Genomic DNA, 16,764 nt, shown 5'->3' with positions numbered 1-16,764 from the left:
TTTTTTTCTCTCTTTGATATATATATGAGTGATTATGCATATGTGTGTGTGTGTGTGTGTGTGTGTGTATGTAAGATCAAATAATACCTGCTCTCTTCCAATCTCATTTTGCAATTGTTAACATAGGAATGTTGGCCTAGAGAGAAGCTCTTTGCCAAGGAGACCATTTGAAGAATGTTGTGTGTGCTGTGACCTTGTGGCATACCTGGAGTCACAGCTAAGCCAATAATCATTAAATGAGTCATCTATAAACAAGCCATGAAGTAACCTTGACCCACATCAACTTGCCTGAGACAAAACAGTAGAATTGGAAAATAATAAAATTTAAGTTTTCCAGGAGATTGATGTATTCCTATGGATAAGATGAATTACTAATCACTAAAATGATTCACTTACTTGTTCTAGGCTCCTAATTTTGAAATGAAGTTAAATTAATACTGCTGTTGGATAATAGAATATTAGAGATTACCAACAGAAAATAAATCATAGCATATGAAGAATGATTTCCTTTATTCTATGCTCTAAAGGGAAATTGTCTGATCTGTCTGATCCATATCTTCATTGTGAAAGTAGAATTTATGCTACTGTATTTGCACTCAAGAAACATTTAAAGTGGCTTCCAGAAAGCCTGATTTAGAACCAGTGAAGGAAGTGCAAGGACTGATTCTAAGACTCTGTGCAGTGCTGTTACGCTGCAGCGGGAACCTGAAATTCTACTGCCAGTTCCTATGTTCTTGCATGGTGTGAACTCGGAAGAGTCCTTTACCTTCTATGAAGATGTAATTAATGAAAAAATCATTAATGAACCCTGGGGAATCATAAAAGCATACACATATGTACCTTTGGTTTAACCAGGTCAATATAAATTAGCACATAAATATTTGCATATAGAACCAAGGTCTTCTGATAATGAGTGCCATATGTTCACTTCTCTATAAATAACCCATAATTTTTCATTCTTAATTTTTAGTTTGTCTTTAAAATGGAATGGGAACTAATAACACATGGAAATCAATTTAAACCCAAATCACTCTAATTTTTATAATTTTTATTTATTAGGAAATCTATCTAACTTGATCACTATTTTTAATGCCTTCACTGAGGTTTTCGAAGAGTATAAACTGAACAGATGTGTAACTGTAATCCCAGCACTCTGGGAGACCCAGGCAAGTGGAATATAAGTCTGAGTCCAGTCTATGCAATTTGGTGAGATCCAGTCTCAATTAAAAAATTGAAAATAAAGAATATGAAGAATTTTTTATACAGTAATATGTTCTTTAATTCACCAAATTATCCAAAATTAATGTAAAAATTTATTGGCTTATTTATTTTAGTACCAGTAATCAAACTCATGACCTCATACTTTCCAGGTGGGCACTGTACCACTGAGCTGTATTCCCAATCCTAATGTAATAATTTAACTGTTACAATAAATAACACTGTCATAAATAGTTTTGAGAACTCTTAGTAAGTGTATGAGTCAAGTGGAAGAAGCCTGCTAATATCATGGAACACTTAATAGACACTGACCATTAGTGAATGTATTTTACTGAAATACAGGAGAATATTACAACAATGCTGTGTGACAAACAGCCATGTGACAAACTGACTCACATACTTCAGAGTGAGATCACCTGGGCTTGGCTCAAAGCTGCGGGTTAGGTCCAAGACTGTTCCATAATTCTTTTCGTTCTAGAACCATCAGCAGTTAGTATTATATTTTTCATATGACAGATTCCAAGAGCAGGGTAATTCAGCTAAGTCACACCAGTTGTCTTGGTTACTTCTCTCTCATTGCTGAGACAAAATACCTAACACCCAAAATAAGGGAAAGAAAAGTTTATTTAGCTTACAGTTTTTATGACAGCATGAGGTTTTGGAGGGACATCTGAACACATACCATAACACCAGCATATTTAAACCTCTACATGTTTACATTGTTTCGACTAATAGCAGTAAAAAATGACCAAGTGGGAAGGGGGGTCAAAGAGTAACAATTTGTTTGTTTTTTACTTATCTCATTATTTACAAAGACTTGTAGGTATCCCCATGCAAAGATGGCTCTAACCATAAATAAAAGACTACTACTGCTTAGAAAATGAATGGGTTGTTCTTGTTGTTTTGAGACAGGATCTTACTATGTAGTTCAAGCTGGTCTGGACTCACTCTGCAGCCCAGGTTAACCTCAAACTCACAATGATCTTCCAGTTTCAGCCTCATGAATGCTGGGATTACAGGTGTGCACCACCAAGCCTGGTCTACAAGATGAATTGGAAGGGAAAAAGGCTCCAAGAGCCATTCTTCCCTCACAAGTAGCATTCAAACCTGGCACGGTGGCACATGCCTATAATTTCAGCAACTGGAAAACTGAGGCAGGAGGATCACTGGTAGTTTGAGGCCAGCCTGGACTAGAAGTGAGTTCAAGACCAGACTGAACTGCATAGCAAGACCCTGTCTCAAACAAACAAACACCCTAACCTTCATCTCTTTAATACTATGCATTGATCATCACGAAAACCATGAATACAGAAAAATTCCCATAACAATATATTTTGTGATGAGAAGAAAACACAAATAGTAGAATTATGATTTTACCTATTTACATATATTGAAACAATTTGATAAAGTATTTATGATGAAACTGAAGCAATATAAAAGTGAAATTTTGTCATGGTAATGACATGATGAGTAATGTATTTCATATTTTTAAATTTTTGTATAGTAATGACATAATTGTTTCAACCAGTGAAGAAAATAATTCAAATATTAAATTAGGTGACCATGAAACTCATACATTTTTGTAGTAAGTTATGCATTTGCATTGTTTGCTTATAATTGTAGGTATCCTTTTAGGACATTACTGCAAATAGTGACACAATTTGCACTAAGAAAAAACAATTTATATATGTCTGCTATATTACAAGGTAATTCTGATTTCAGACTACCTGAAAATATAACTACTTAATAATTGAAGAAAAAGTCTTTTTAACCTGAACCTTTTCATAAATCATATCTACTTAAGAAGTACATAGTAATAGCAGTGAACAATTAAAATTTAAGTATACACTACCGTATAGTATTGAAGGAAGAGTGCTTTTTTGCATTGAATGATACCCATATTTTAAAAAGTTGTATGCTTTCCTCTACCTCATACCATACACAAAAATCAAACTTGTAAGTCTAAATTTGAGTAATAAAATGGTACTTCGAGAAAAATAATAGGAAATTATTTTGGAGCAAAGAATAAGAAAAATATCTTGAATGGGTCACTATATTGGGGTTGAACTATATTAAAATGAAGAACTTTCGGTCATCAAAGAGCAGTTAAGACAGTAAAATTATGTAAGCCATAGAACATAAATCCAGAAAGCTTTTGTATTATATAACTAATTCATTTAAATTGATTTTTATTATTTAAGACTTTTATTAACAGTTGCTTGCGGTTTGTTGACTTTTTTTGAAAAAATCAAGTTGTAAACTTCTATTACAAATTAAAAATGAAGTTTGTAAAAATCTCAACTTGACCAGATATGAAACAATTTAAAAACTTTTAAAGTTGTATTGAGAAAAACCAGGCACTTTTTAAAAACACGTCTGTCATTACCAAAAAGAGACATCTTTAGGTAAAAATAATAAAAACCGCATACTGCATAGATAGCAGATAGTTTTAGTTATCTGGTCAACAGGCAAAAAGCAAGCACTTAAGGTCTTTCTTCAATTCCAACCTTTTGTTCATTTCTTATTGCTGGAATTTCCTATTCATTTCTTCTCGCTGGATGACTAAACTGGATGACGGTAGAGATGTTAAGCCGGCATTTACCCAGTCCCACCCTGCTCTGCTTCGGGAGCCAGGAATTCTCAGCTGGTGGATCCGCTGCTTTTGTCTCTTTGCTATCTTGTGGTTTAGGGTTTTCTGGGGATCTGCGTCGGTAAGTGAAGTTGCGAGGGTACCAACGTTGAGGTGTCTGCTGCCCTTGGGTGTCATCTCCTTGGTTTTCCTTGTCTTCCGTATTGCCGTCCTCTCTAGGCTGTCTTTGGCGAGGAGGGGCCCTGCGGAATCGTGGCCTACAGCCTGGATACATATGTACCCTGTTCCCCTGCACACGGTTGTCAGCACCCTCCATCACTTGCCCTTGCACAGGAGGGTGGGGATACTGTGGTCGACGCCCACAGGGTCTCGGGTGTAGTGAGGGGGGAGCCTTGGCCTGCGCAGGCTTTCCCCCACTCCCACTGTTCTGCTAATCCTGCTGGAGTGCGCGGAGGGCCCCTACGGCGCGGATGGCGTCTGCAATGGTCACGGCCTGCTGCCTGTTTACCGCCTCGGCCTGGAGCTCCACCAGGGCCTGCAACGCGTGCGGCCTCCGCACCCTGCTCCCCTCCGACAACCTGGACTCCAGGCTCCACCTCCTTCCCGGCCAAGGCACTTCCTGGGGGTAGGCTTCGTTGTGGCGGTCTGGGGTATAAATACATCTTCCTCGGCGTCATTCCTGTTGATGAAACCACATCCGTTTCTTACACTGAACCATTTTACTGTTCCCAAAACCTTCCTTGCGATGAGCTTCTTGTCCCCGCCGGGAGGCGCCGCCGATGTAAGGCCGCCTGGGCCGCGGCTCCCTGCGCCGCCGCTGGTGGTGCCGGGCTAGTGTCAGCAGCGCTGCGGACGGGGGCGGGGAGGGGGAGGGGAGGGGGGCGGGGAGAGGGAGAGGGAGGGGGCGGAGAGAGGGGGAGGGAGGGGGCGGGGAGGGGGAGAGGGTGGGGGCAGGGAGAGGGGGAGTGGGAGGGGCGGGGCGGGGCGGGGCGGCTGCGGCAGCTGCAGCTCCTCCCAGCTTGTGCTGGTAACTAGGCCGGAGGCGGCGGCGGCGCTGCTCTGGGCTTTCTGGGATTCGCTCTCCGCTCCCTCTACCTATCGAACTCTTTAAATGGATTTTTAAAACATAAAGTAACAATAGAAAATGAAAGATAATTGTACGGGTACTTAAAAGGGAGGATATATTGATGCACAAATTGCCAAACATTATTAATAATTTGGAGCACGCAAATTTAGACTATAAGGTGATATCAAGATATACCCATCAGAATTTCTAAAATTGTAAAGAGCAACAAGTGTAAATGGATGCAAACACTTTGGATTTATCTTCAGCAGTACTGTATCTACTAACGTCCAACAGATAGATCCACGTTGCAAGACTGCAAGTTCCATTTCTAAGTTTATAGGCAACAGAAATACAGATGAATGTTCACCAGAAATTTGTACCAAAGCATACAAAACATCTATATTCACAGTTATCCAAAACTGGAAACTTAAAGGTAAAACAACAGAAGAATGAATAAATAAAAGATAGCATAGTCTTACAATAACACAGAAAACAAGATGAATTATTTAAAAAACTGGGATAAATCTTGCAAGAACACTATTCAGTAAAATAAAATAGACACAAAAGGATACATATCTCACTGAATAGTTTTTATGTAGGCACATATTTCTAGTTCTAGAGTCTTCAAAGTGGTGATCTCTGGTTCTCCTCTAAACAGAATTTGGAGGAAACACTCCCCCTAGAGTCTAGAAAATTCCCTACAATCAGATCGTTACTGCTATGCAAGTATTTTCATTTTGTAAAAATTTATTCTGCTAGCCATGTGTAACATGTGCATTTTTCTGTTATGTAGATCATATTTAAATATGTATTTTAATAATCTCAAATTTTTCTTTAATGGATTAAGTACAGGGGAAAAGAATGTCTCACTGTTACCAACATTACTTTCATCGTAAGGTAGAACTTCACATGCTAGCAAATATATCAACTATCACAAATGTGAGTAATAATTTTTCTTTATTAAGACTTATGGATCAAATATCTGATCTGATACTTATGACTGTATGAGATATATGGTCATCTTTATTTTACAAGTAAGAAATCTGCAATATAGAGTATGTCAAATTTATCTAAGATCACACAAATGAGTCATTATTTTAATGTAGGAAGCATGACACTCTAAAAGATCCTATATCACATAGATATTTAAATGTGTACAAGTTGCAATGATACAGAAATGACAATGAAACAAAAGAGTCATATTTGTAGTACCTGAACCAAATTAATTGAAAAATTAATGTAAGAGACACTGGTAAGAGTTTCTTTACAAACTCTAAACATCAAATTAAGATTATAGAGAATTATTAGTGAGGTCAATTATAGCGTATGTATTTTGTCAAAAATATCAAGATCACTTCCATAGAGGCACAGAATCTAGCAAACTTTCCTCAATAAGGAACAGCTCAGATTGGCTACAGATAAATAATATTAATTTGTGAAAAACTCAGTGATATTTCTCCATATTTTTTCTTGTCCTTATAATCCTGCAAAGCAAGAAACTTATGCTCATAACTGTGTCACAGCCCTATCAGGTGACTGTAGTTTCTCAAGCCTAAATGACCTTTGCTATAATTTGTAGAATGAGGTAGGTAATAGTTCATTTCAGTGCAGATGCATGTGAAGTGAAAATTCTGACGCTTTGGAACTGGTGAGCTTCCTACCAACAGAATAATCTGTTTTGGAGAGGTAAAACCGGGCTCAAATCATGGCCTTTCTGAAACTCAGTAACCAAAGAGCAAGGTAGGTGTTTCCCAGTGGGGTGTTATCCAGTCTGATCTTCCAGCCTTTCTTCTCACACAGAAAGGTTATCCACACCTCAGAAACGCGGTGAATAACATCCACCATATTGCGAAAGTTTTGCTTAAACCTCACACTTCTGCTTCCTCTTCTAAGTCACTTTTTATTGTGCTCCAATACTACCTTTTGTGAATGTCTATTTTTTCTAATGAACTTTAAGTAACTTGAGAACAGGAGCTGTATCTTTCCTCTCTCTTAACTTTTTATTTTAAAGTAACATTGCAGTGCCTTGAATGTGTCCACAGATTTTGTGTGCTAGCAACTTAGTCCCCACATTCAGATGCTAACAGTATGTGGAGGTGGGGCCTTTAGGAGGTTATTGGGTTATAAGGGCTCTCTGCCTTCTGGGTGGGTCAGTTCATTTAGGTTAGGTTTTGCAGGGAACAGCTCGGTTATAAAGGTCCTCAGGCATGCTTTCTCGCTCTTGCCACGTAATACTCTCTACAAGCTGTGCTCATAAAGGCAGCTCTCACCAGAAACTGAGTAGACCCAGTGCCATGTTGTTGAACTTTCCAGCCCACAGAACCATGAGACATACAAGCCTCCGTTCTTTACATTACCTAGTTTGTGGCATTTAGTTACAGCAATACTATGTCTGTGAGCACCACTTTTTATCCTCTATACTATTATACTTTCATTCCAAAAATTCCAGACCTACAAAACTACACAGGATTAGGGAAAATAATATAATTAGTGTTGGCACTTATTATTCAGGTTTTGCAATGGAGCTTTTAAATGGAATTTATCTCTTTGCACTATTTTAAATTTATTTTCTAAGATACTGTGTACTTTGTCTATATTTATGTATCTTTCTATCTACAAATAAAAATAACTAATTATACATATAACTACATATTATTTATGGTAGATTATTTCTTATTACTATTATTATTATTGTTACTATTATTATCAATGAAAGGAATCTTCCTGGTTAGGAATCTTGAGGGGGTGAGTTTATTGTATAACATTTGAGTGGGCTTGGTGTAAGCACAGGTGCCTTATCAGGTGGAGACAGAAAACTCAAAGTCAAAAAAGGTATGTCACAGTGGAACCAAGATTGGAATGACCCAGGAATGCAAGTAGTTTCCAGACTCTGGAAAAGACAAAAAATTTTAAAAAGCATTTTCTGCTGAAATTTGCAGAAGAAATACAGCCCTACTGACACACTGATCTTAGAATTACACCCTTCACAATGCAAGAATTAGTGGTAATTCATTAAGCAACAGTGGGAAACTAATATGCACAGAGACTAAATCTCACACCATGTGCTTCATTCAGTGCTGTATAATACCATGTACACTGCTGTAGTTCAAATCTTAAACCTTTCCCAGAGGCCCATGAGTTAAAGTCTTGGTTGCTAGCCTGTGACCCCAGTGGGAAGTGGCAGAATACTTAAGAGGTACAGCTTAGAGGGAGGAAATTAGGTCACAGGGGGCTATGCCCTTCAAGGGGATATTAGAACCCCAGACCCTTTCTGTCTCTTTGCTCCCTGGCTACAGTGAGGTGAGAACCTCCTCTGCCATGTGCACCTTCAAAGGGACCAACCAACCATGGGCTGTAAACCATAATAAACCTTTCTTTTTCAATTGATTAACTCAGGTATTTTGTAATAATAATGGAAAACTGAGCAGCACACCTAAGTGTCAGCTAAAATCTTTCATAGACTTACTGATGAGTACACTACACATGGGAAAACACTACTCAATGAATTCCACTGGGCAAACAGGGAAAATGGTATCCACAGATTAAAGTAACTCCAGAAGAATTTTAGCTTGAGGCAATCAAGCTGGTTGCTAAGGTGATGGCTTATTAAAGGGAAGCTCTGCACCCTCAGTGTCCTGGTTCCTCTCCTAGCTTGGCCTTCCTTTAGACTGCTGTATGCAACCTGAGGACACACCATTCCCGAATCTGCCCTCCTCCAGGAAACCGACCTGCACTGAGGTAGGTCATATCCATGGCTTTTCCTGTCCTGAACTGTACCTTCACTGTCTTAAGGTAAAATAAGTCTGGTAATATTTTCTCAAATTGAGAAAAAATTATTTTTTATGCTTTTAGTTAACTGAGAATAATCTATTATAAATATTTTAGAACATATATGCTAACACAAACACACACAAATAAATAAATAAATGAGTAAACAAGCATCTTTAATCTCAGGGAATCCCTCTTGGTTAATATTGGATAGATTTTTTCTGATTCCATTTCTATTCATATTTGTTTATAACTTCAAAACTATTCAATAGCTAACATTTATTAGTCTTCATAAAACGTATGATGAACAATTCTACATTACTTATGATACAGCACCACAATAATCTTACAGTGACTGAATAGAATTGTAAGGACGAAGTAATATTTATGTAACCATTTTGCTCACAAGGATATTTATGTTAATGTTTAAATTTTCATTTTTTCTTTTAAATATTTTTGTTCCTTATGTATTGCTTCTGAAAATAAAGTAAGAAAATTTCAATTTTTATATATATTGCAAAAATTGCTATGATAAAGTTCTAAAACTTTACACAGAAAAAATGAGTATTTTAAACAGGAACAAACTGCAAATTTGAGTATATAAGAAAGAGAAAAATAAGTAGTAATCTTTTGGAGGTGAGACAAAAATCTTTTCATTTCATTTTTGTGGAGTAAGCAAGGAAATGTGCTTTGCTTCCTCTTGAATTGACTATGCACTAGAAAAAGGAAAAAAGGAGATGCTCTGGAAATGGAACAACTTCTTTTTATTATTATTATTGTTTGAGACAGAGTCTTTCCGCGTAGGTGGAGGGACCAGCCAACCATGGTTGGTTAGCTTTGAATTTCAGGCTAGCTTTGAACTCACTATGTAACCCAGGCTGGCCTCAAACTCAATCTTCCTGTTTCGGCTTTCTGAGTATTTCCACCACATTGACTATAGAGTAACTTCTTAAAAGGCCAAAGAGAGAGACAGAGAGAGGGAGGGAGGGAGGGAAGGAGAGAGAGAGAGAGAGAGAGAGAGAGAGAGAGAGAGAGAGAGAGAGAGAATGTTTTTCTACAAGTATTCGGATGAATTTTTTTAAACATCTGGTGTCAGAGTAGTTTTCAGATTTCAGAGAGACTCAATGGCTGGAGAATCCTGGTTATGGCAAAAATGTAGACCTTTGCAAAATCCTTGTCTAATTTTGAATATGAACAGTTAGCAATAAATTGGGAGATTTAACAGATAATCAATACAATACGTGTGGCCTGCTCTGCCCGCACAGACTGAGGAGGATCTGTGCATTCCTCACTTGCTAAGTGTTCCCATAGCCAAGACCACAGCAGCCTTGGAGGCCGAGCCCGCTCTGCGAACTGTAACTTCTCTAAGCATGGCCTATTGCAGGAATCATCTGCTCCAACCTCTTAAATTTCCAATGAAAAATGAGATAGATTTCCAAGTAATCAGCTTTATTTTCAAGTTTTTCAGTCTCAAACCCACAAAGTGATCATTATTCTAAAAATAAGTAAGAAGGAACAACATATTTACTAGCTTCTCTGTGCCAGGCACCACGCTTTGCACTTCAGATACATACTTCGTCTTGGTTTAGGACAGTGCTATAAGAAAGAGGATTACTATTATTAACATCATCATGTTAATAATATGAAAATTATCCAAGGGCGCACAGTCAGTAAGGGCGGAACCGAGATTTGAACCGAGTCTGCTGCATAGGATCAGCCCCGCACATGAAAGCCCAGCATCTCCTGTCTTGTCTCTCCTAGGTGGGTCTCCCCCCAGGTGAACCAGTAGCTTTACATTTCAATTGGTCTTTCCAGATTCCAGAATCAAACACACACCTATCTCATGCTTATCCCTTTAATGGCCCTGGAGAAATTCAAGAGACCTAATATTCCCCAATTTTTCCACCTTTTCCCACTCTCTTAGAGTGGTAATATAACTAATAAAACAGACACTTTATCATCAATCCTTCCCTGCGGGAGAGTGGATGTCACTAGGGAGTCCCCGAATCCTGTTGAGGTCATAGAAAGTGACGTTTTACTCTCACTTCCTCTGCATTCTTTCCCTTCTCATTCACTCCCATCCCTTGCTCACCCTGCCTCCACCAAGCCGACGCCGATCTTAACCACTGGAACAAACTGTGTCCCTCTCCTGGGCCTAAGCTTTCTCATTGTAAAGTAATGGAGCTGCTCTGCCACACCTTTGCCAGATCTAGCATGTTAGTTGTACAGTGTAATAAAACGATCATTTTTAAAACCAGGGCAAGATCAGCTGAGTGCAGTTGTGCACTCCTATAATTCCAGCACTTTGAGGAGGCAAGAAGACCCAAAATTCAAGCACAGCCTGGGCAATTGAGTGAGATACTATCTCAAAATAAAATTAAATGGGAAGAGGCTGTAACTCAAAGCAAAGATCCTTGGGTCAGTCCCCAGTAATGCCACCCACTCCCAATATCAGGACAGAATGAAAACAGTTAACCACCACGCACTCTGCCCTGCACCAGCCAGGGAAGTTATGTCAGCACTTTAGTATCTCTGGAGACCCTCACATCTCTTAGTCCCCTTCATAGAGCTTTGTGGTGTTTCATGCAGATCACTGAGTAACAATCCTAAATTTTTCAAGTCACCCAAGATTGACTCACCCCCAAGTACTGCAAGACTAAATAATCCTCAACCATTTCTCTATTGTGTGCAGCAAAATTGCAAAGGATCATCATATAAGTAGATATACTCTAATTTTAAAAGGAACTAAATATAACATGAGCGGGATTATAGAAACCATTCCCTAGTAATTTCAAGACATTTTTAGAAACAAAAAACATTACACAGGTTCCAACACATATCAAATAAATCCAGTAGTACATGACTAGTGTAAATTTGTCATATAAAATATAAATGATAATACTGTGATGATAATCATCTAGGCTTACATTTTAATGTTCCATTTTGTCTGGTTAGATAATATGATAAAATTTGCCCAGATGGTAGTTGAAATCATAACTTTTTAAACAGAAATTAAAAACAACCCTAATTCTTTTCAATTATATAAGATACAGAAGAAGTTTTATTCTGAGGTTGTAGCAGAAGTTAATAAATTTTGCAGTTTGAGATATAATATGCCCATGTACGAGCACATGTGAGGTAAAATGCCTTCATGAGGGAGGCATTGGAGAACAGACAGACTCTTCCACTTAGCATCCTGGAGATAAAATCTGTAACATCTTATTCTTTAAGGCTTTGGTATACTGTATTTATTAAGGGCAAGCTTGTTTTATAGACACTTAATGAATGTTTAAATCCACGTCGTGATGAAAGAAAACCGGACCAACATAAACCATCATTAGCCGTCACAGAAATCAGTGACCCTTATGTGTCCTTTAAACCCTTGTAGTTTTGCTTTACAAATGTAAAAACCTCACATAGACCATAGGTACTGTGCATCATCATTTAACTATGTTTTTAATGCTAGTGAATGCAGTGAAATTCTTAACCCCTTCCCCCAAAATTCTTATTTCATTTTATTGACTAAATTCCTGTCTGGAAATAGAGCTAAGCTAAGAGAATTTGCCTCACTGCTCAGAGAGATGGGAACCTCCCTGCTTTCAGTCTGCCTATCAGTATGTCACAGGAGTGGCCCCCAACCCCAGCTCATTTCCAGAATCACTTGATCCACTTCATTAAATATAAGCTATTTGGCCCCAAACCTAGAGACTCTGCTTAGAAGCTTTTGGGTGTGACCTGAAATCATTATCATCAATTAGGTGATTCTGACTGTGAATCTGATTTTTTGAACTATGAGAGGTAAAGTCAGATTTGAAAACTTTGGGGTTCTTCCCTACACACCTAATGAAAACCAATACTCTGAGAAGAATGCATAATCAGTACATGTATCGTCAAGGAGAAGATTACTGTCTGTCCTAGAGCAGAACATTTCATTGTCATGGAGAGTTGAGAATCATCTCATAGACACGAATGAATATTGCCCTTGAGATGGACAGTGAGAAAAAGTCACGTTGTTTCTCATATGGAAAGTAAACATCTGCTGACCCCTGATGGCAAGTTCAAATGCAAACAATTTTTGGAAGATTTATCAACAGATACCAAAATCTGGTAATTTTAAATACATGGAAAAAATATAAATATAGTGGAGTGGATCTAGATTCATACGCTGTGATGATCCCAATATTTCTCAGCCTCATCATTACTGACCTTTGGGCCAGCCAGAAGCAGTGCTTCTTTATGGTGGGATATTGCTCTGTGTATGTTAGGATCTTTAGAAGCACTGCTAACCTTTGCCACTAGATGCCACCAGCACTGCCCTAGTAAGGACACTCAGAACTTTCTCCAGACATTGCCAAGTGTGCCTGTGTGTGTGTGAAGGCTTCTAGCTGAGAACCAATGATCCAAGAAAATCATATCTCTCTGGAACTTCAGATTTTTGTAATATCAAAAGATGGAATAAATTTTATTCCAAATGTGGTTTAAAAATACATAATAAATGATTCTAGTCAAATGAAATAACTAAGTAGAAAAATATAATTCAAATTCAATACTACCCCATACTGAAAAATAAATTTTTTTCTGGAATCCAATGAAAAAAATATTATAATATTAAAAACAGAAAGAATATCATTTTAACCTTGAGGTAAGGAAGATTTGCCTAAGCAAAACAGAAAGCCAAGAAGCTAAGAAGAAAACTGAAGTTTTAATTCCATGACATTTGAAAATGTCTGTGATGAAACAATAGCTAATGTTACAACAAGCCAAATATTAAAGAAAATATATTAGCATGTATAAAAACTGAAGATCAATATCCATAGTAAAGAAAAAGCCCATTTTATTTTAAACCATAAGGCAGCCTAATAATTTGGGGGGGCAGGCTAATAATTAAAAAGGCAATTCATAAGCCAAAATTAAATAGCCAATATGCATTTAAAATTCAAAAGCTCCTCATAGCTTCGGAAAATGCAGCAATCTTGATCTCATCAGATTGACAAAATCAAAAAGATTTTTGAAGTGTAGAATTGGTGAAGGTCACATGGAGCAGCATCTATATTTCATGCAGTATTGTGGGAAGTCACACTGGTCCCTTCTTATGGGAGCTGGCAAAATGTAGACTGCAGGTAATGTTTCCCCATGTATCCCACATCTATAACTGTATCCTGTAAGAATACTCATATGCACACACAATGCCTGTACAAGGGTACTTGCTAATATATATATAATCTCTTGGAAAGAGATAGAGATAGAGATAGGAGTAGATAGAGACAGGATAGAAAGGGAGGGAGAGAAAGACAAAGATATATGTAGGTATATATATATATATATATATATATATATATATATATGTAGGGAGAGAGAGAGTGAGACAGAGAGAGACAGAGTGACAGAGACAGAGAGACAGAGAGACAGAGAGAGAAAGAGACAGCCAGACCTTGTGAAAGCTAGGCAAGCACTCTAAGGCTGAGCTACATTTCCAGCATCACCTTACTATGCTGTATCATGGTAAAGCCAAATAAGGCAGCTTTGTGCAGTTGTTAAATAAAATGAGATATAGTAAAAACGTTGAAACACAAAGGATTTTTATAGAAAGTGTTAGACTCCTCAGCCAGGCCTGCCTGGAAACCTGAGTGCCCAGGGAGGGGGTCTGGCAGATATGGGTTAGCGGGGAGGGGGATGGGGCTGCTACCTGAGCTGGGGGTCTCCCCGTGGCTGAAGGTGCTGGAGATGGAGTTCCAGGAGACCTTTGTGGATGCGGACCTGCTGCTGGGGAGACCTACCTGGATCAGGCAGACCTCAGCTATGTTGTGGCAAAAGATGGACCTGAGCCTCTGCTTCACAGCTGAGCCACAAAATACGGACGGTGTTGCAGATCAGCCACAGCTAGGGGGCTTTTGCGGCTTTACCCTAAATTATGAAACACTGATAAAAGAAATTGAAGAAGATATATATATATATATATATATATATATATATATATATATACACACACACACACACACACACACACAGTAGAAAAATATTCCATCTTCATGGATTGGAAGAATTATAATGTTAAATGTTCCCACTGCTCAAAGTGGTCTGTAGATTCCATGTAATTCCTATCAAAATGCCAGTGACAGAATTCACAATGATAGAAAAAAATAACTCTAAATTGGCAGGGTACCATGAGCCTCTGACTAGTCAGAGCAATCTTGAGAACAGAAAGAACAAAGCTTCAAAATAGACTACGCAGGAACAGTAATCAAAACAGCACAGCTAGATCAGTGTGATGGAATAGAGACTCCAGGAATAAATCTCCTCTACAGTAAGCCGATTGGACAAAGGTGGCAAGGACACACAGTGAGGAAAGGACAACTTCCTCAGCAAATAAATGGTGCTGGAAAAGCTGGATACCCGTGCGCAAAAGCGTGAGACGAGACCCTCCCTCTATTTACAATATACAAATATCAACCAAGAGAAGACCAAAGACTTGTGTGTGAGACCTGACACTATGAAAGTGCCAGAGGAACACATGGGGAAAAGCTTCATGCCTTTGCTCTTGAATTCTCTGTCTCCTGGTTCCATTTTAGTGGATACCAATAAGTCCAGGGAACACATTTTGAGAATCACTTCCTTAGGAAATATGATGCCTGGAGCTGATTTAATGGATTGAGTGAAGTACAGACCAGGATTTTAAGACCTAGAGACACTCTTGTAATGAGACTGGGTTATCTTTAATGAGTTCTAGGGAAAGAATGCCTTGATGGTGATTTTTATTTTTTCTGGGAATGAAACTTCAGGATCAAATGTAAATAAAATCTGTAGATAATGTTTAAAAAAGTCTTAGAGCTATATATAAATGTACAAATATACAGCCATTTCATTATCTATTTTTATTACTAGAGTTGTATATTTTTGTCCAAGTTATATAATTATGTGTGTATGTAAATGCAAAGCAAATGCCTTGAAGGATACACATAAAACTGGGAATTAGTATCAGAAGCAAAAGTAGGGCAAGCATCTTTATCTATGCAAATCACAATGTCTGAAATTTTACCACAAATACGCATTCTACAATTTTCTACTAAATTATATAATTGTCCTAAAATTTTTTACTAAAGAAATAAAATTGAAAAGGCTGAAGTAAGTGGTTTTTGAAGTTTATGATTTTTTAACTTCAAAACATGATTTTATGTAATTCCAACACTCAAAAGCCAGATGCAAGAGGATCACTGCAATTTTGAGGCCAACTTATGCTGTATAGTGAGTCCAAGAGCAGCCTGAGCTACACAGTGTGACTCTGTCTCAAAAAAAAAAAAAAATTATTAAACCTAGTTTAGAAAGAAGTGCAAAAACTTATGCACCAAATTTATGTCCATGCCATAGAGTCAGTTAAGAAGAAAAAAGAACAGGAGAAAGGAATTACAATTCTTTAAACACCTACTGTATCTCATAGGTTGCATGTTGTATAGATTTTGCATTGATCTTCATAGAATTTTACTTTAGTGTTAAATTACCTGAGGCTCTGAGATACTGAATGGTCTGAAGAAGATCACTTTAGAGAATGGAGCCAGAAATCACACTTGAATCAATGTATTGATGATGTGATCACCATTCTCCATACCAGACACTTCCTAGCTTCATAAGTTGGTGGAGGCACTCTGCTTCATCTTACAAGTTTTGAAACAGAGAACTGGAATCTGTGGTGCGGGAGCAACTGGCCAGCAGTGTAACTGTCATAACCTGCACATAGTAAACCTGAAAAGACGAAATGGGAGCTCACTCGGTCCAGGCACTGCATTCCTGTTTTGGTTTTTTAGTTAGTATACATTTGCAGTACATAATGATCGCAGTCTTTGAAGAGTGCTGATGCATACATACACACAACACATCTCAACTGTTTTTCTGTGCCCTGCCCCTTCCCTTCCTGTCCCTTCCCTTCCTCCCCTTTCCCTCCTACTCTTGATTTCCTTTCCATTTGCAAAAGACCTGGCTGTGGTATCTGTCACTGCACTGACCTCCAACGTTGATTTGGCCGATCTGGCCGTCTAGGTGGGTGCCCCCTTTCCCCTCACTGTTCATGTGCATCCCTCCCTCACCTGCAGGCTCTGTCTGAGAGGACGACCTTCCCTGATAGAGTAGG

At 38.2% G+C, this 16,764-nt stretch overlaps 1 protein-coding gene and 1 pseudogene across 2 annotated transcripts in view; one reads left to right on the top strand and one right to left on the bottom strand.

Moving 5' to 3' along the window:
- Positions 1-1,824: 1,824 nt before the first annotated feature.
- LOC100725044 (Y-box-binding protein 1-like) lies at positions 1,825-16,709 on the bottom strand (annotated as a pseudogene).
- Lipm (lipase family member M) overlaps positions 6,052-16,764 on the top strand; it is a 31,037-nt gene continuing 20,324 nt past the window's right edge. Inside the window, exons 1-2 of one of the 2 annotated variants that reach the window (XM_063239490.1) lie at positions 6,052-6,614; positions 8,526-8,612. The gene's annotated coding sequence lies outside the window, so the exon portion shown is untranslated. Of the gene's footprint in view, positions 6,615-8,361; positions 8,613-16,764 lie in introns of those variants that run through there. The other variant, XM_063239492.1, reaches the window with a different exon arrangement.

Source organism: Cavia porcellus, unplaced genomic scaffold (assembly GCF_034190915.1).
Source record: "Cavia porcellus strain 051 isolate PalLab524CR breed Dunkin Hartley unplaced genomic scaffold, mCavPor4.1 scaffold_28, whole genome shotgun sequence".
Classification (NCBI taxonomy): Eukaryota; Metazoa; Chordata; class Mammalia; order Rodentia; family Caviidae; genus Cavia; species Cavia porcellus.
This window is presented reverse-complemented; position numbering and strand designations above follow the sequence as displayed.